Source organism: Pseudophryne corroboree, chromosome 6 (genome assembly GCF_028390025.1).
Source record: "Pseudophryne corroboree isolate aPseCor3 chromosome 6, aPseCor3.hap2, whole genome shotgun sequence".
In the NCBI taxonomy this organism is placed as follows: Eukaryota; Metazoa; Chordata; class Amphibia; order Anura; family Myobatrachidae; genus Pseudophryne; species Pseudophryne corroboree.
In genome coordinates this window covers 409,352,551-409,373,654 of record NC_086449.1, presented here as the reverse complement: position 1 = coordinate 409,373,654, position 21,104 = coordinate 409,352,551, and the positions used below count along the sequence as shown (strand labels likewise).

General features: G+C 45.7%; 1 protein-coding gene and 1 pseudogene across 4 annotated transcripts in view; one reads left to right on the top strand and one right to left on the bottom strand.

Moving 5' to 3' along the window:
* DMTF1 (cyclin D binding myb like transcription factor 1) overlaps positions 1–21,104 on the top strand; it is a 288,329-nt gene that overhangs the window by 219,570 nt on the left and 47,655 nt on the right. The window lies entirely within an intron of this gene.
* LOC134936984 (5S ribosomal RNA) lies at positions 8,492–8,610 on the bottom strand (annotated as a pseudogene).

Sequence of the window (21,104 nt, the reverse complement as noted above, 5' to 3'; positions counted from 1 at the left end):
TCCTCGAAATGTCAGTCTCCCTGGGCACAGTTCCTACAACTGAGGTCTGGAGGAGGGGCATAAAGGGAGGAGCCAGTTCACACCCAATGAAAAGTCTTTAGAGTGCCCATGTCTCCTGCGGATCCCGTCTATACTAGAGATGAGCGCCTGAAATTTTTCGGGTTTTGTGTTTTGGTTTTGGGTTCGGTTCCGCGGCCGTGTTTTGGGTTCGACCGCGTTTTGGCAAAACCTCACCGAATTTTTTTTGTCGGATTCGGGTGTGTTTTGGATTCGGGTGTTTTTTTCAAAAAACCCTAAAAAACAGCTTAAATCATAGAATTTGGGGGTCATTTTGATCCCAAAGTATTATTAACCTCAAAAACCATAATTTCCACTCATTTTCAGTCTATTCTGAATACCTCACACCTCACAATATTATTTTTAGTCCTAAAATTTGCACCGAGGTCGCTGTGTGAGTAAGATAAGCGACCCTAGTGGCCGACACAAACACCGGGCCCATCTAGGAGTGGCACTGCAGTGTCACGCAGGATGTCCCTTCCAAAAAACCCTCCCCAAACAGCACATGACGCAAAGAAAAAAAGAGGCGCAATGAGGTAGCTGACTGTGTGAGTAAGATAAGCGACCCTAGTGGCCGACACAAACACCGGGCCCATCTAGGAGTGGCACTGCAGTGTCACGCAGGATGTCCCTTCCAAAAAACCCTCCCCAAACAGCACATGACGCAAAGAAAAAAAGAGGCGCAATGAGGTAGCTGACTGTGTGAGTAAGATAAGCGACCCTAGTGGCCGACACAAACACCGGGCCCATCTAGGAGTGGCACTGCAGTGTCACGCAGGATGGCCCTTCCAAAAAACCCTCCCCAAACAGCACATGACGCAAAGAAAAAAAGAGGCGCAATGAGGTAGCTGACTGTGTGAGTAAGATAAGCGACCCTAGTGGCCGACACAAACACCGGGCCCATCTAGGAGTGGCACTGCAGTGTCACGCAGGATGGCCCTTCCAAAAAACCCTCCCCAGACAGCACATGACGCAAAGAAAAAAAGAGGCGCAATGAGGTAGCTGTGTGAGTAAGATAAGCGACCCTAGTGGCCGACACAAACACCGGGCCCATCTAGGAGTGGCACTGCAGTGTCACGCAGGATGTCCCTTCCAAAAAACCCTCCCCAAACAGCACATGACGCAAAGAAAAAAAGAGGCGCAATGAGGTAGCTGACTGTGTGAGTAAGATAAGCGACCCTAGTGGCCGACACAAACACCGGGCCCATCTAGGAGTGGCACTGCAGTGTCACGCAGGATGGCCCTTCCAAAAAACCCTCCCCAAACAGCACATGACGCAAAGAAAAATAAAAGAAAAAAGAGGTGCAAGATGGAATTGTCCTTGGGCCCTCCCACCCACCCTTATGTTGTATAAACAGGACATGCACACTTTAACCAACCCATCATTTCAGTGACAGGGTCTGCCACACGACTGTGACTGATATGACGGGTTGGTTTGGACCCCCCCCAAAAAAGAAGCAATTAATCTCTCCTTGCACAAACTGGCTCTACAGAGGCAAGATGTCCACCTCATCATCATCCTCCGATATATCACCGTGTACATCCCCCTCCTCACAGATTATCAATTCGTCCCCACTGGAATCCACCATCTCAGCTCCCTGTGTACTTTGTGGAGGCAATTGCTGCTGGTCAATGTCTCCGCGGAGGAATTGATTATAATTCATTTTAATGAACATCATCTTCTCCACATTTTCTGGATGTAACCTCGTACGCCGATTGCTGACAAGGTGAGCGGCGGCACTAAACACTCTTTCGGAGTACACACTTGTGGGAGGGCAACTTAGGTAGAATAAAGCCAGTTTGTGCAAGGGCCTCCAAATTGCCTCTTTTTCCTGCCAGTATAAGTACGGACTGTGTGACGTGCCTACTTGGATGCGGTCACTCATATAATCCTCCACCATTCTTTCAATGTTGAGAGAATCATATGCAGTGACAGTAGACGACATGTCCGTAATCGTTGTCAGGTCCTTCAGTCCGGACCAGATGTCAGCATCAGCAGTCGCTCCAGACTGCCCTGCATCACCGCCAGCGGGTGGGCTCGGAATTCTGAGCCTTTTCCTCGCACCCCCAGTTGCGGGAGAATGTGAAGGAGGAGATGTTGACAGGTCGCGTTCCGCTTGACTTGACAATTTTCTCACCAGCAGGTCTTTCAACCCCAGCAGACTTGTGTCTGCCGGAAAGAGAGATCCAAGGTAGGCTTTAAATCTAGGATCGAGCACGGTGGCCAAAATGTAGTGCTCTGATTTCAACAGATTGACCACCCGTGAATCCTTGTTAAGCGAATTAAGGGCTCCATCCACAAGTCCCACATGCCTAGCGGAATCGCTCCGTGTTAGCTCCTCCTTCAATGTCTCCAGCTTCTTCTGCAAAAGCCTGATGAGGGGAATGACCTGACTCAGGCTGGCAGTGTCTGAACTGACTTCACGTGTGGCAAGTTCAAAGGGCATCAGAACCTTGCACAACGTTAAAATCATTCTCCACTGCGCTTGAGACAGGTGCATTCCACCTCCTATATCGTGCTCAATTGTATAGGCTTGAATGGCCTTTTGCTGCTCCTCCAACCTCTGAAGCATATAGAGGGTTGAATTCCACCTCGTTACCACTTCTTGCTTCAGATGATGGCAGGGCAGGTTCAGTAGTTTTTGGTGGTGCTCCAGTCTTCTGTACGTGGTGCCTGTACGCCGAAAGTGTCCCGCAATTCTTCTGGCCACCGACAGCATCTCTTGCACGCCCCTGTCGTTTTTTAAAAAATTCTGCACCACCAAATTCAAGGTATGTGCAAAACATGGGACGTGCTGGAATTTGCCCATATTTAATGCACACACAATATTGCTGGCGTTGTCCGATGCCACAAATCCACAGGAGAGTCCAATTGGGGTAAGCCATTCCGCGATGATCTTCCTCAGTTGCCGTAAGAGGTTTTCAGCTGTGTGCGTATTCTGGAAAGCGGTGATACAAAGTGTAGCCTGCCTAGGAAAGAGTTGGCGTTTGCGAGATGCTGCTACTGGTGCCGCCGCTGCTGTTCTTGCGGCGGGAGTCCATACATCTACCCAGTGGGCTGTCACAGTCATATAGTCCTGACCCTGCCCTGCTCCACTTGTCCACATGTCCGTGGTTAAGTGGACATTGGGTCCAGCTGCATTTTTTAGGACACTGGTGAGTCTTTTTCTGAGGTCCGTGTACATTTTCGGTATCGCCTGCCTAGAGAAGTGGAACCTAGATGGTATTTGGTAACGGGGGCACACTGCCTCAATAAATTGTCTAGTTCCCTGTGAACTAACGGCGGATACCGGACGCACGTCTAACACCAACATAGTTGTCAAGGCCTCAGTTATCCGCTTTGCAGCAGGATGACTGCTGTGATATTTCATCTTCCTCGCAAAGGACTGTTGAACAGTCAATTGCTTACTGGAAGTAGTACAAGTGGGCTTACGACTTCCCCTCTGGGATGACCATCGACTCCCAGCAGCAACAACAGCAGCGCCAGCAGCAGTAGGCGTTACACGCAAGGATGCATCGGAGGAATCCCAGGCAGGAGAGGACTCGTCAGAATTGCCAGTGACATGGCCTACAGGACTATTGGCATTCCTGGGGAAGGAGGAAATTGACACTGAAGGAGTTGGTGGGGTGGTTTGCGTGAGCTTGGTTACAAGAGGAAGGGATTTACTGGTCAGTGGACTGCTTCCGCTGTCACCCAAAGTTTTTGAACTTGTCACTGACTTATTATGAATGCGCTGCAGGTGACGTATAAGGGAGGATGTTCTGAGGTGGTTAACGTCCTTACCCCTACTTATTACAGCTTGACAAAGGGAACACACGGCTTGACACCTGTTGTCCGCATTTCTGTTGAAATAGTTCCACACCGAAGAGCTGATTTTTTTGGTATTTTCACCTGGCATGTCAACGGCCATATTCCTCCCACGGACAACAGGTGTCTCCCCGGGTGCCTGACTTAAACAAACCACCTCACCATCAGAATCCTCCTGGTCAATTTCCTCCCCAGCGCCAGCAACACCCATATCCTCCTCATCCTGGTGTACTTCAACACTGACATCTTCAATCTGACTATCAGGAACTGGACTGCGGGTGCTCCTTCCAGCACTTGCAGGGGGCGTGCAAATGGTGGAAGGCGCATGCTCTTCACGTCCAGTGTTGGGAAGGTCAGGCATCGCAACCGACACAATTGGACTCTCCTTGTGGATTTGGGATTTCGAAGAACGCACAGTTCTTTGCGGTGCTACTGCTTTTGCCAGCTTGAGTCTTTTCATTTTTCTAGCGAGAGGCTGAGTGCCTCCATCCTCATGTGAAGCTGAACCACTAGCCATGAACATAGGCCAGGGCCTCAGCCGTTCCTTGCCACTCCGTGTGGTAAATGGCATATTGGCAAGTTTACGCTTCTCCTCCGACAATTTTATTTTAGGTTTTGGAGTCCTTTTTTTACTGATATTTGGTGTTTTGGATTTGACATGCTCTGTACTATGACATTGGGCATCGGCCTTGGCAGACGACGTTGCTGGCATTTCATCGTCTCGGCCATGACTAGTGGCAGCAGCTTCAGCACGAGGTGGAAGTGGATCTTGATCTTTCCCTAATTTTGGAACCTCAACATTTTTGTTCTCCATATTTTAATAGGCACAACTAAAAGGCACCTCAGGTAAACAATGGAGATGGATGGATACTAGTATACAATTATGAATGGACTGCCGAGTGCCGACACAGAGGTAGCTACAGCCGTGGACTACCGTACTGTACTGTGTCTGCTGCTAATATAGACTGGATGATAATGAGATGTAGTATGTATGTATAAAGAAGAAAGAAAAAAAAACCACGGGTAGGTGGTATACAATTATGGACGGACTGCCGAGTGCCGACACAGAGGTAGCTACAGCCGTGGACTACCGTACTGTACTGTGTCTGCTGCTAATATAGACTGGATGATAATGAGATGTAGTATGTATAAAGAAGAAAGAAAAAAAAAAACCACGGGTAGGTGGTATACAATTATGGATGGACTGCCGAGTGCCGACACAGAGGTAGCTACAGCCGTGGACTACCGTACTGTGTCTGCTGCTAATATAGACTGGATGATAATGAGATGTAGTATGTATGTATAAAGAAGAAAGAAAAAAAAAACACGGGTAGGTGGTATACAATTATGGACGGACTGCCGAGTGCCGACACAGAGGTAGCTACAGCCGTGGACTACCGTACTGTACTGTGTCTGCTGCTAATATAGACTGGTTGATAATGAGATGTAGTATGTATGTATAAAGAAGAAAGAAAAAAAAACCACGGGTAGGTGGTATACAATTATGGATGGACTGCCGAGTGCCGACACAGAGGTAGCTACAGCCGTGGACTACCGTACTGTACTGTGTCTGCTGCTAATATAGACTGGATGATAATGAGATGTAGTATGTATAAAGAAGAAAGAAAAAAAAAAACACGGGTAGGTGGTATACAATTATGGATGGACTGCCGAGTGCCGACACAGAGGTAGCTACAGCCGTGGACTACCGTACTGTACTGTGTCTGCTGCTAATATAGACTGGATGATAATGAGATGTAGTATGTATGTATAAAGAAGAAAGGAAAAAAAACCACGGGTAGGTGGTATACAATTATGGATGGACTGCCGAGTGCCGACACAGAGGTAGCTACAGCCGTGGACTACCGTACTGTACTGTGTCTGCTGCTAATATAGACTGGATGATAATGAGATGTAGTATGTATAAAGAAGAAAGAAAAAAAAACCACGGGTAGGTGGTATACAATTATGGATGGACTGCCGAGTGCCGACACAGAGGTAGCTACAGCCGTGGACTACCGTACTGTACTGTGTCTGCTGCTAATATAGACTGGTTGATAATGAGATGTAGTATGTATGTATAAAGAAGAAAGAAAAAAAAACCACGGGTAGGTGGTATACAATTATGGACGGACTGCCGAGTGCCGACACAGAGGTAGCTACAGCCGTGGACTACCGTACTGTACTGTGTCTGCTGCTAATATAGACTGGATGATAATGAGATGTAGTATGTATAAAGAAGAAAGAAAAAAAAAACCACGGGTAGGTGGTATACAATTATGGATGGACTGCCGAGTGCCGACACAGAGGTAGCTACAGCCGTGAACTACCGTACTGTGTCTGCTGCGACTGGATGATAAATAATGATATAAAAAATATATATATATCACTACTGCAGCCGGACAGGTATATATTATATAATGACGGACCTGCTGGACACTGTCTGTCAGCAGAATGAGTTTTTTATAGAATAAAAAAAAAAAACACCACACAAGTCACACGACGAGTGTTTAACTTTTTCAGGCAATCACAATATAGTATACTATACTGGTGGTCAGTGTGGTCAGGTCACTGGTCAGTCACACTGGCAGTGGCACTCCTGCCTGCAGCAAAAGTGTGCACTGTTTAATTTTAATACTATGTATGTACTCCTGGCTCCTGCTATAACCTATAACTGCTCCCCAGTCTCCCCCACAATTAAGCTGTGTGAGCACAGTCAGATATTATACATAGATGATGCAGCACACTGGGCTGAGCACAGATATGGTATGTGACTGAGTCACTGTGTATCGTTTTTTTCAGGCAGAGAACGGATTATATTAAATAAAACTGCACTGGTGGTCACTGGTCAGTGGTCAGTCACTAGTAAACTCTGCACTCTCTAGTACTCCTAAGCTCCAGTAAATCAAGTGTCTCTGTCTCAATCTCACTCTCTCTCTTCTAATCTAAATGGAGAGGACGCCAGCCACGTCCTCTCCCTATCAATCTCAATGCACGTGTGAAAATGGCGGCGACGCGCGGCTCCTTATATAGAATCCGAGTCTCGCGATAGAATCCGAGCCTCGCGAGAATCCGACAGCGTCATGATGACGTTCGGGCGCGCTCGGGTTAACCGAGCAAGGCGGGAAGATCCGAGTCGCTCGGACCCGTGTAAAAAAACATGAAGTTCGGGCGGGTTCGGATTCCGAGGAACCGAACCCGCTCATCTCTAGTCTATACCCCATGGTTTTTATGTCGTCCCCAGCATCCTCTACGGAATAGGAGAAAAGGATTTACCGGTGGGTTATCAAAATCCTATTTTTCCTGCCTGCAGAAGCGCTGTCAGTGATGTGCAGTCCCTCCACAGCAACTCCAGCTATCTCTCACGGTACCAGAGGGTTGTAGAAGGGGGGGAGGAGGCTGTATAAAGACTGGGTAACCTATTAAGGTGCACAGTCAGCGCTAGTTTAGGGTCTCCCTATACCTGGTAAGCGCTGTGTGTGGGTTGGCTCCAGTCTCTGTGTCTCTCTTGCCATTCTTGGGGGTGAAACTCTGTCTGTACTCCCCTGTGTGTGGAGTGTCTGTGGTCTCCATTAGCTATGTCCAGGGACTCTGTGTCATATGCTGCAGAGGATATGTCCTCTCAGGATGATCCCATTCCATGTAATCAGGATTGCACTGTTTTAGCACAGATACCAGCAAGGGAGCCTGAATGGTTATCCTCTATCAAATCCATGATTTCTCAGATTTCTACTAGGGTTGCACAGAATGAATCTGCAATTCAGGTTTTACAGAACTCTATGGCAGTTTGGTCCGGTTCTGTTACCTCAGCGCCCCCCTCAGGAATTTCCCATAAACGCGCTCTTGCACAGATTATGCAGGATGACACGGATACCGATTCAGACACGGCAGACGGAATGGGGATGGGCTTAGGGGATGGGCTTAGGGGGTGCCACATCTCTTGCTAAAGGGGTGCACTTGATGATAGAGGCTATAAGGGATGTGTTGAATATTCGTTAGCTATGGGAGCATACCGCACAGGCTAGATACAATTATGAATTCTAAGTACCAAGATAGAATAATGGAATCTGAGAAAATAATATTTTCTATCCAGATCTACATTTGGTGGTGCACCCAGAGTCAGTGTAAAGCTTTGCAGACACAGAAGGAGAAAGAAAAGACTCTTTTGTGGGTGCACTCTTTGTATCATAGAAAAATCAATAGAAGTAATGAATCATGAAAAGAATATAAAATGAATTAAGTTTTATTAAATTCCTAGTAAAATATATAAGTAGTTTGGTTGATTATTTAAAGATAACACAATTAATGATAATAACAAAATTGACAATAAAGATTGGTGAGAATTTACAAATCACTACTGTCTGCCATGCTTTGGAAATTAATTGAGAATTATACTGCATGTGGTAGATTCACAGATTGATCCCAGTACATAATTTAATCAAATTTGATGATGAAAAAAATATATATATGTCACACACCTGAGCCTACGCAATAATACAAAGACGTCTGTTCGGTCAGACAATAAGAGCCGCCAAAAGAAGGTGATAAGTGAATAAAATTAGGAGCAGAAAAAATTAGAAAGGTGTGAATCTGCTGTCAGTGTTAAACACTGGACATGATAATCATACTCTACTACACCGGATCTTCCTTAGGAGTCTCCTACCGGAGTAGTGGTTCAGCCCAACACTGATTAGCTTCCAAGATCGGATGGATTCGGGCGTTTCCAGTGTGGTATGGTAGTAGAGTGGTACATGGGTGATTTTAGTCACTTTGGAGTCACTGATGAGATTTCACGGAAAATTGAAAGAGGATGGCAACAGAAAAGTGAAGTGGAAAAGAAATAGATGGATCTACTGCCAGCGTTAGACAGAGATGGGAGACTCTGAATCGTTGGTGAGAGTCCGGAAAAATAGAAATAGAAAAGACATAAGAGAAAGTGTTATTGACATGGGAATTTAACACTGGTACTAAGGGAAATCCCAGTAATAGCACACAGAAAATACTGTGAATGGTACCAGTGTGGATGAACACACAAAAAAACAACTTGTTAGGTTAATAGGTAATGCTGTGGTAAGTATTAAGGAAGATGAGAGAGATACTTAATTAACCATTAGTGGCTATAGAGACTATAGCTGATAGAGAGAGGGTGAGATAAATCACAAGTAAGAGGACAGGGTGTGCATAATCCCTATACACACTCAATGAACTCCTAATGTTGCACAGAAATATAGTATCAATAGGTATGCAAAACACAATGAAGAAAAGAAAGATTTTGTGATATAAACAAATGTCAATGGAAGCTGCAATGGAAATACTGTTGCAAGATGCTTAAAATAAGCTAAGAGAACAGGTGTCTAATAAAAAATGAGAACATTGTTGCCACAAGTTAATCCTGCGACACACTTGCTATATGCATATATAAACTCAAGTTAGAGTCACTTTCATTGATCCAAGAAAGATACGGTGCCCTGCTGGTAGAGAATTACATAATAATAATAAATAATATGTATATTAATATATAGGTATTGATCTCCTGTAGCGGCGGTCTCTGGTTTAGAATGCAAAAAGGTTTAGTTTACCAATGTAAGTATTGTGCCGCTGCAGAGGCTGGAATCCAGCGCAATGCAGATCTCTGTTCCCCGGAGAATAGGACCATGCGGCACGGCTCAGACGGTCCGTCCGGAAGGGCAGACAGCATGGTAGGTGATTGGGACAGAGGACGGCTCCAACGAGTCAGCTGCGGAAGACGGCGGGCGGATCAGTCCGTTTCAGTAGACAGCAGGGCAGGCGAGCGGAGCAAAAGACAGCTCAGACGAATGGGCTGCAGGAGGCGGCAGGAGGATCAGTCCATGGTGGCAGACAGCAGTGTATGTGAGCGGGACGGAATATTGCAGATTCAACACATGAGCAGGTTGAGGAGGCTTACTTCACTGACAATAAGAAAGCCTCGCTAACCTTCCCTGCGTCCAAAGAATTAAATGCTATATTTGAGAAAGCATGGGAAAACCCGGAGAAAAAATTCCAGATCCATGAAAAGGGTTCTGGTTGCTTTGCCCTTCCCTGAGGAGGATAGGAAAAAATGGGAAAACCCACCCATAGTGGACGCGTCTGTATCCAGACTCTCTAAAAAGGTGGCTTTACCTGTTCCAGGATCTACCGCCTTAAAAGAGCCGGATGATCGCAAAATTGATACTACGCTCAAATCCATATACACGGCTTCAGGGGCGATACTACGGCTTACTATTGCCTGTGCATGGATTTCCAAAGCTATAGTAAAGTGGTCAGGCACGTTACTTGAGGATTTGGATACCATGGATAAAAGTGATGTAGAATTGTTTTTACGTAACATTCAGGATTCTGCAGGATTTGTGGTGGAATCCATGAAGGACCTGGGTTCGATGGCTGCAGGAATTTCTTCCATGTCTGTCTCAGCTCATCGAGGACTGTGGCTGCGCCAGTGGTCTGCCGATGCGGAATCCAGGAGAGGTGTGGAGACACTACCCTACACAGGTCAGGCTGTCTTTGGGGAAGCGTTGGATGCGTGGATCTCCACAGCTACAGCGGGTAAGTCACCTTTTCTTCCCTCAGCTACACCTGCTGCGAAGAAACCTTTTCAATCAGCGGGTTCACAGTCCTTTCGTGTTACTAAAACAAGAAAGGCCAAACCGTCCAACACCTTCTTTAGAGGAGGTCGGCCAAAATCCAAGAAACCTGCTGCTGTAGGTTCCCAGGAACAGAAACCTGCTTCTGGTACGCCAAAGTCCTCAGCATGACGGTGGACAGCGCAGCCTGGAGGTAGGGCCGGTGGGGGCGAGACTCAGACATTTCAGTCACGTCTGGGTGTCGTCCGGCCTAGATCCCTGGGTACTAGATATTGTGTCCCAGGGGTACCAGCTGGAATTTCAAAATCTCCCTCCTCACCGGTTCTTCAAATCATGCTTGGCTACTCTACAGGGAGCCATCCAGAAGCTGGTGGAGGAACAGGTTATTGTACCAGTTCCTTCCCAGATTCAAAACAAAGGTTACTATTCAAACCTTTTTGTGATGCCGAAACCGGATGGTTCAGTCAGGCCCATTCTGAACTTAAAATCACTAAACCCCTTTCTGAGGGAGTTCAAGTTCAAAATGGAGTCTCTCAGGGCAGTAATATCAGGTCTGGAGTAGGGGGAATTCCTGGTATCCCTAGATATCAAGGATGCGTACCTCCACATTCTGATTTGGCTGCCGCATCAGGCTTATCTCCGATTTGCTCTGTTGGACTGTCATTTCCAGTTCCAGGCCCTGCCATTCGGCCTCTCCACAGCACTAAGGTTATTCACCAAGGTGATGGCGGAAATGATGGTTCTCCTCCGCAGACAGGGGGTGAACATTATTCCATATCTGGACGATCTGCTGATAAAGGCATCGCCCAAGGAGAAGCTGTTACGGTCCATAGCTCTCACAACCCAGCTTCTCAGGGAACATGGTTGGATCCTGAATCTGGGTATTCCAGTCGGTGTACGTGTTTCCTCCACTTCCACTCATTCCAAGAGTTCTCAAACTCATAAGGAGAACAAGAGTTCAGGCAATACTCATTACTCTGGACTGGCCAAGAAGAGCTTGGTACACGGATCTTCTGGATCTACTGCTAGAAGAGCCGAGGCCTCTGTCTCTTCGGAAGGACCTGCTGCAGCAGGGGCGAAGGCTGTCACTCTGTTGGCCTTAGCTTCTGCTAGACGTCTGTCTGAGCTTCGGACACGTCAGCAGTTTCTTCCGAAGGCTGTGTCGGCATTTCATATCAACAAACCTATTGTGGTGCCAGTTGCGGCTGACTCCTCAATCTCATCAAAGTCCTTAGATGTTGTAAGTGCTCTAAAGATCTATGTGAGGAGGACTGCTCGTCATAGGAAATCGGACTCTCTGTTTGTCCTGTATGATCCCAAGAAAATTGGGTGTCCTGCTTCTAAGTAGACGATCTCTCGCTGGATCAGGTTCACTATCCAGCATGCGTATTCTACGGCAGGCTTGCCGTGTCCTATGTCTGTTAAGGCCCACTCTACTCGTAAGGTGGGTTCTTCCTAGGCAGCTGCCCGGGGTGTCTCGGCATTACAACTCTGCCGAGCAGCTGCTTGGTCGGGGTCGAACACGTTCGCAAAATTCTACAAGTTCGATACTTTGGCCTCTGAGGACCTCAAGTTTGGTCAATTGGTTCTGCAGGAGCCTCCACGCTCTCTATCCCGTTCTGGGAGCTTTGGTACATCCCCATGGTACTAATGTGGACCCCAGCATCCTCTAGGACGCAAGAAAAAATAGAATTTTAATTACCTACCGGTAAATCCTTTTCTCGTAGTCCGTAGAGGATGCTGGGCGCCCGCTCAGCACTTCGTTATCCTGCAATGGTTATTTAGTTCAGTACTGCTTAGTTCTGGGTAAGTACTGTTTTGTTACTTGGTAAGTAATACTGTTCAGCCATTGCTGATGTTTCAAGCTAGTTAGCTCGGTTTGCCTTGTGTGTGAGCTTTTGTGAATCTCGCCACTATCTGTGTAAAATCCTTCTCTCGACGATGTCTGTCTCCTCGGGCACAGTTTCTAGACTGAGTCTGGTAGGAGGGGCATAGATGGGAGGAGCCAGCCCACACTTTCAAACTCTTAAAGTGCCAATGGCTCCTAGTGGACCCGTCTATACCCCATGGTACTAATGTGGACCCCAGCATCCTCTACGGACTACAAGAAAATGATTTACCGGTAGGTAATTAAAATCCTATTTTCTCTTTCATTCATTCGGGGGGGCACTGCTAGCTTGGAATGTAGAGTGTGTCATCTGAGGGTGGGCACATCTTCAAACTAGAATTTTCTCTGGCTGGGTCCACAGGTTATCCACAGGATAACATTGGGATATGCCGGAGCATGTGTTTTTTTTCTCTTGAGTGACTTTTCTTAACAGCGTCTTAAACGCATGCTAGAAAGAGTCGCTCCAACAACTCTCCACCGGGTCGCAACAACGCTTACCTTCGCGGTACAGTGCTGTCTCGGCAGGCGTCTGTGCCGGATGATTCTAGCAGGTCCAGCAGACGTTACCAGGCTGTGGCTGGAGCATGGGGAGAAGGTAAGGCATCGGTTTCCTCTTACTAGGGGGTCCGGACACAGCTTCACTGTATTGGAGGAGACTACAAACTGGTTGATGCGCCGCCACTCTTAAGTGCAACAACGCTATGCTTTAGGGATCATAGGCGCCAGGACTAGGTTGAGGCCGCGATCCTTAGAGTTTAAGTCAATGGGGGGAGTTAGACGCTCTCCTGGTCGCCCCTCCCCCAAGTTCATGACCAGTTTCCGCGCGTATCCCGTCCATGAACTAATGACCTCACTTCCGTCTCAGACGCTACCACGAGGGTACTCGGTCGCAGCTTAGACGCTGCGGTTGTGTACACTAGAGTTGCCGCCTAGACCGAGTTGCAGACCGTAGCGTCTGCATACACTTCGCGTTCACTGAGCGTCTGTGTCCGTTAGTGAGCGTCTGTGTCTCTCATCAGTTATCGGAGCGGCAGTGTACACCAGTAGCGTCTGAATCCACTCAGCATCTTTCGAGCGTATTGAGCGATTGTGGAAGTGTGGTGAGTCTCCCTGTATCCAACTCTACGAAGAAAGGGTTATACAGTACTAAAATTCTCTCTACTTGATAGTATGAATTGTTAATTTTGGTACATATTGCATACGAGGCCTGTATATTACTGTTGTTTTCTACATGATATGTCTGAAAAACTGGTTAAAAACAGAAATACAATTTTCCCACTTACTTGTAAGTTATTATGATGGTGATTGTATTCTCATATGACAACGTCTAATATTTTAACATGTGACTGACTACTAGTATGTGTGCTGACTTTTATATGTTGTCAGTTCTATTCTGAACCTCAATTCAGGTGCACGGTTGTGGTCAGATTCATCTCACTTCTATATATCTATATATAGGTGATTTTCAGTCACAAATTGTGTAGTTGTGAAAACAGAATATTTTACTATGTCTGTGAGCGGCAAAAGTGACGATGATAATTTATCATGCACTCCTACATCCTTAACATGTTTATCTTGTAAAACAGGGTTAATTGGAATACTTATGAGGGGTTATGTGCAAACTGATTTGCTTATCGGCAAAGTAAATAGCAGGATTTGGTTCAGCAACTAGTAGAACCACCATGGATTATGTTCGCGCAGACTTTGTCTTCAATAGCGGACAGATTAACTCCGGCAGTTCCACCCCAGGGAATAGGTTACACTGTTAACCCATACATGCAGCTCCCTCCTTATTGTTTGGTTCCAGTAGCATCTACAAGTAACCAGGTTAACCAAGGTGCAGGTAAGACTAATATAGATACGTCTATGTTGCAGACGACACAAGATGATACAACAGATGATGATACAGTATATTCAAATACTCCATATGATGATCAGTCGCAGGGTTTCATCTCAGAGGATATAGCTGAGCTTATTGATGCAATGAAGGCTATTCTCTCTTTGGAGGAAGCAGCCAAAGCAGTGTCGAAATCTAAAGCACTTGTGTTTAAACGAACAAAATCAGTTAAGACTGAATTCCCAGGGTCAGAGGATCTGATGGAAATGATGGAAGAACCCTGGGCTACGCCCAGTAAAAAATATAAGATTCCGAAAAAGTGGGATTCTTATTATCCATTTCCAGCTGCAGATTTTTCAAAAAGAGAAGTTCCTCCTAAAGTAGATGCACATGTGCTGCGACTTGTGCATAAATCTGCTTTACCGTTGTCATTTTCCTCACTAAATGATGTCACAGACAGAAGGGTAGATAGCTTCTTGAAAAATATTTTTTCTCTATCAGGAGCGGAGGCAAGGCCTGCTATGGCTACAGCCTGGATGGCAAGGGCAATGGTAGAATGGGTGGAGGAATTAGAGAATGACCTCTCTCCACCTAATAGGGAGCAGGAGTCTCATCTAGGCCGTATAAGGCAAGCTGCGCAATATTTGGAAGAAGCAGCAATTGATAAGGGTACGATTGCTTCTAAAGCATCAGCCTTGACAGTAGCCGCTCGTAGAGCAGTTTGGCTACGCACTTGGAAAGCAGATGCAGAATCCAAGAAAGCTCTGGAAGCATTGCCTTTCACTGGTAATATATTGTTTGGAAAACAATTGTCAGATGTTCTAGAATTGGAAGCTGAATCCAAAAAGGTCAGATTTCTGGCTAGTTATAACCCTAAGACTAGGGGTTCAAAATTTCGGCCATTTCGATGGCAAGGCAAAGCAAAAGCTAAAGAGGAGCCTAAGCAACCCCAGTTCAATAGATCAGCCAGGGGTAGGAAGCAATGGGCTAGTAGAAGGCCAGCTTCCAAGCCTGAACAGAAGCCATCAGCCTGAGGATACGGGCCTCCATCTGGAGGATTCCAGGGTTGGGGGCCGACTCCTTCAGTTTGCACACATATGGCAACAGTCGACGACAGATGCTTGGGTGCAGAAGGTGGTATCTCTTGGTTATGGTTTCCCCTTCAGGAGGCAGCCTCCTCAAAGGTTTTTTTTACCAGCCCGTCTCGTATAGAGTCGAAGGCCAATGGCCTGCAAGAAGCAGTTCAGAAATTGCTTCAGTCTGGTGGTAATTATCCCAGTACCCCCGTTGCAACGGGGACAGGGTTTTTACTCCAATCTATTTTTGATTCAGAAGCCAAATCGTCATTCTGACCAATTCTCAATTTCAAAATGTTAAACAAATACATTTGGATCCCAAGGTTCCACATGGAAACATTACGCTCCATAGTTTTGGCCATGGAACCGGGAGATTACATGGTATCTCTGTATATAAAGGATGCTTACCTACATGTGCCTATAGCACGGTCTCATCAATGTTACCTCAGGTTTGCCATCCTCCAGCAACATTTTCAGTTCCAAGCTTTGCCCTTCGGGCTAGCAACAGCACCCAGGGTATTTACCAAAATTATGGTGGTTATGGCAGCTTATCTCCGCAAGCAGGGGATAAGAATATTTCCATACCTCGACGACCTTTTAATCCTAGCACATTCGCAGGAATTACTTTTAAGCCATCTTCAACAGACTGTAGTTTGTCTGCAAAGACACGGGTGGCTCATAAACTGGGAAAAGTCATCTCTGAATCCGTCACAACGGATGGTCCATTTGGGGGCCATATTGGACTCAGGTCTACAGAGAATTTTCTTGCCAGAGAAAAAGATATCCAAGGTGCAGGTCATGACTAAGGAGTCGTTGCACACTCAGACAATGTCAGTCCATGCAGCAATGCGGCTGTTGGGTCTGATGGTGTCAACCTTCGACATGGTGAAATATGCACAATTCCACTCCAGACCTCTACAGCACCTTATTCTGACCAAATGGAACGGAAATCATCAGACAATAAAAAAACAGATGATAAAGTTTCCGGTAAACGTAGGATGGTCTCTAGCTTGGTGGCTACAGAGGGACCATTTAAACAAGGGGAGACCCTTTTGGATAAAGGAATGGCAAGTCATGACAACAGATGCCAGTCTTCAAGGCTGGGGAGCGGTGCTCGAAAGCCTTTGGTTACAGGGAAGATGGACCATAAGGGAAAGTCGCCTGCCAATAAATCTGTTAGAAATAAGGGGCATATATAGGGCTCTAGTGCAGGCAAAGGACAGTCTGCAAGGAAGACCAGTCCAGATCCGCTCAGAGAATGCAACAGCGGTAGCGTACCTCAATCATCAGGGAGGAACTCACAGCAAGAGACTGATGGAGGAAGTAACTCGCATATTAAGGTGGACTAAGCTCCATCTTCCAGCTTTGTCAGCAGTGTTTGTTCCAGGAGTGCTGAACTGGGAAGCGGACTTTCTCAGTCGACACACCATCCAGGAAACCGAATGGGCATTACACCCAGAAATGTTTCAGACTCTAGTAAACAGATGGGGTCTGCCAGAGATAGATCTCATGGCGTCTCGTTTGAACAACAAAGTTCCATTATACGGATCAAGAACAAAGGATCTTGTAGACGCACTGTCAGTGAATTGGAAGTTTCATCTGGCATATCTGTTTCCTCCAATCTCCCTGTTACCCAGGGTAGTGAGAAAAATAAAGCAAGCAAAGGGAGCCATAATTCTAATAGCTCCAGCTTGGCCCAGAAGGCATTGGTACACAGATCTACTAAGGATGTCCGTGGAAGCACCAATACTACTCCCTCAATGTCTAGATCTGCTAATGCAGGGTCCTTGTTAGCACAGCCATCTGGATCGTCTGTCTTTGATGGCGTGGCTGTTGAAACCTCTATCCTAGAAGCTAGAGGATTTTCAAAACAAGTAATTCAAACTATGCTTAGAGCAAGAAAGCCTTCTTCAGCTCGTATTTATCATCGAATATGGCAAGCCTATAATTCATTGGTGTAGTGAAAAAAGTTTGAATCCAAGATCTTTTAAAGTATCCAGGATTTTGGATTTTCTTCAAGCAGGATTGGATAAGGGGTTGAAAGTAGCTTCCTTGAGAGTTCAAGTATCAGCATTAACTGTGTGGTTTCAGAGAAAGATTGCTGACTTACAGGATGTGCGTACTTTCTTTCAGGGAGTTGTACACATTCAACCTCTATTTGTTCCTCCTGCAGCTCCCTGGGATTTGAATCTGGTTCTTAAAATCCTTCAGGGACCTCCGTTTGAACCACTTAAGAGAGCAGATCTTAAATGGTTAACGGCTAAAGTACTCTTTCTACTGGCAATGGCGTCAGTTAGAGTGTCAGATTTAGGAGCACTGTCGTGTAAGTCTCCTTTTTTAATTTTTCCCCCAGATAAAGCAGTTCTCAGAACTAGATCTGGTTATCTTCCAAAGGTGGTTTCAAAGTTTCACCTTAACGAGGAGATTGTAGTCCCAGCTTTTCAGGTATCGGGACTTTCTGCGGGAGAAGCGTCGCTGGACGTGGTCCGGGCGTTAAGAATCTACGTAGATCGTACTAGTGCCATCAGAAAAACAGATTCTCTCTTCATCCTCTACGGATTTCATAAAAGAGGATGGCCTGCTAGTAAATAGACGCTGGCAAGATGGCTCCGAATGGTAATTTCAGAAGCTTATTCTCGTGCTGATCTCCCTACTCCGGCTAATGTCTCTGCTCACTCTACACGTAAGGTAGGTCCTTCATGGGCAGCACAACATGGTGCTTCAGCAGAACAGATTTGTAAGGCAGCCACATGGTCTTCCATTAACACTTTCATTAGACATTATGCCATGGATACTTTTGCCTCTCATGACGCTGAATTCGGGCGAAAGGTTCTCCTGTCTAATCAGGAGCGTCCCCACCACTAAAACTGGCTTTGGGAATCCCAATGTTATCCTGTGGATAACCTGTGGACCCAGACAGAGAAATATACGTTATGGTAAGAACTTACCGTTGATAACGTGATTTCTCTTATGTCCACAGGTATCCACAGGGGTCCCACCCTGACGCACCTGATTTGAGGATCTTTACAATCACTAAACCTCTTCCCTCTTGCATGGATGGGTGTGCATGTGTGTTCTTATCGCCTGAATAGGTTTCTACCTGATGCTCCTGCCTAAATTGCTGTGGAAATAACTGATTTGACTGAGTCAGTGGGCGGGATTATATGGAGAAGCCCCGATGCATCCTGGGAGGCCAGAAAGCTTGTGACCGCTTGGTGCCATTTCCGCTGTCGCTCCGGCATATCCCAATGTTATCCTGTGGATACCTGTGGACATAAGAGAAATCACGTTATCAACGGTAAGTTCTTACCATAACGTATATATTTGTAACTAAGCTCCACCTTTCTACATTCCATCTATGCCTATTAGCCAATATAAATCAGGTTAACTTTTGTGACCATAGGGGTAACGTCTTCTGCGAGCTGGTCTGGCAGTAACATTTATTTTTGTATATATTTTTTATTTATTTTGTCATTCTTTTTTTAAATGTAACAACTTACACAGAGGTTGCCGCTAGGAGCAGTATTTAGCGCTGTGTTAGCTGCGACTGCTAAGGTTTTTTCTATTGCTTTTTATTTATAAATTTTATTGGCGGTATAGGACAATACTGTACATAATGGCAAACGAGAAAATAAACCTGAGAGAATCAGCAGAGGAGATATAAAACAGACATATTAGACATGTATATGGGAGTTTGTAAAGATGATTTCTGAAAGCCAGGAAACAATTGAGAGCCAAATACACTGTTCATCATTTGACAGTAACAGAGGTCAGATGCCTACATTTCAGGTAATTGGAATGAGGGGAACTAGGGAGGAAAAAAGGGAAAAGTGGTACCGGGGAAGGAGAAAATATTAAATGATGGACCATAACAGGAGACTAGGGGAGAACAGCAAAACTAAAACAGAAACAATTCAGCACAGAGGCGAGAAAATGGCATGATACCAAATCCAGTCATCCATTGTGGTTGAGTAATCTCTAAGTATGCTAGTCATCAATTCTGTCTCAAAGACAACCCAAATCTGTTTCCGGAGAACATCAATAGTAGTTTGCGATTTTCAAACTCTAGCAAGTAGGCAGGTAGCAGCACTTACAATGTGCTGTATGAGCTTGTTAAGGAGCTTAGGAGTATCTGAGAGAGAGAGAGAGGTAGGAAAAAGTGTTTGAAATGAAAAGGTACAGTAACACCAATTAATGACGTAATGAGGCAGTGGACATCAGACCAGAATCTCTGTAGAACCGGGCAGCTACACAAGATATGGAAAAAAGTGTCAAGTATTTGTCAGTTTCTACAACATATTGGAGAACAGTTGGGAAATAATTTTACATAGTTTGTTTGGGACTAGATACCATCGAAAGAGTAGCTTATATGCATTTTTTTAATAAATTTGAGCACAGATACAGGATTTTGCTATCCCCAGAGCAAATTTTTGTCCAATCCTTCACATCCAGAATTCCACCGACATAAGTCTACCAACCCAGCACATGAGCAAGTTTTCATGAGCTTGATAAAGTGAGAGTATAGTGGTCAAGTGTAGAGAAGAGGGCCTGGACACTACACCATAGAGGCAAAGCTGTTAATAGAAGGTGATGGGTCTAGCAGAGAGTCTGGTTCTGAGATTTTGGAGAAAATTATGATTATGGAGGCGTTGATAGAATGAAAAAGTCTGGAGATAACATTTATTTTATAAGTAGGTAGATTCCATCGAACCAACAAATCATTGAGAAAGTGAATACTGGAGTGCATCGAAGTAGAAAATCCAGTAGGGTTAGTACCTAAGAGAAACTCTGGGTTAAACCAGTGTGGAATCAATTGGGATGGGACAGGAACTAAATTATAAATCTTGTTGAGGCCCCAGAGGTATGGCATCACTGAGGAAGTGGAGAGAGAACCAGCTATAACAAATTAAAATGGGCGTGTAATGTTCAACTCTATTGGGCTGCCATCAGAAAACATTGAAGCAGCTCCTGTTCATCCTGCTACTCTAATGCTTTGTAGTTATTACATATACAGCAATATATGCCAGAGGACATAGGGGGAGCAGGCTGGTAAGAATCTTGAAGGTCCAGGATTGCTGCCACTGGGGAGGGTGGCACGTTAAAGAGTATAGGGGGTCATTCCGAGTTGTTCGCTTGCTAGTAGTTTTTAGCAGCCGTGCAAACGCTATGCCGCCTCCCACTGGGAGTGTATTTTAGCTTAGCAGAAGTGCGAACAAAAGGATTGCAGAGCGGCGTAAAAGTTTTTTTCGTGCAGTTTTAGAGTAGCTTAAAACCTACTCCTCGCTTGCGATCACTTCAGACTGTTCAGTTCCTGTTTAGATGTCACAAACACGCCCTGCATTCGCCCAGCCACGCCTGCATTTTTCCTGGCACGCCTGCGTTTTTTCGAACACTCCCTGAAAACGGTCAGTTGACACCCAGAAACACCCACTTCATATCAATCACTCTGCGGCCAGCAGTGCGACTGAAAAGCTTCGCTAGACCCTGTGTGAATTTACATAGTTAGTTGTAATAGTACGATGCACGTGCGCATTGCGCCGCATGCGCAGAAGTGCCGTTTTTTTTTGCCTTATCGCTGCACAGCGAACGAATGCAGCTAGCGATCAACTCGGAATGACCACCCTAGTCCGTTCACCCTTACAATGTGTGCTGCAATAATGAGGAAAGAACGGATGAGGCCTCTAGAATTCAGGTGGTGGAGGGCGGTAAGGCTAAACACAGTAACATGTATCCATAGCCAAATGCCCAGTGGAGAACCAGGACACCATACACTCACCGTAGGGCAACTAGAGTCACAAAGGAGGCTGAGTGACAAAGCAGTCTATTTACTAAGCCT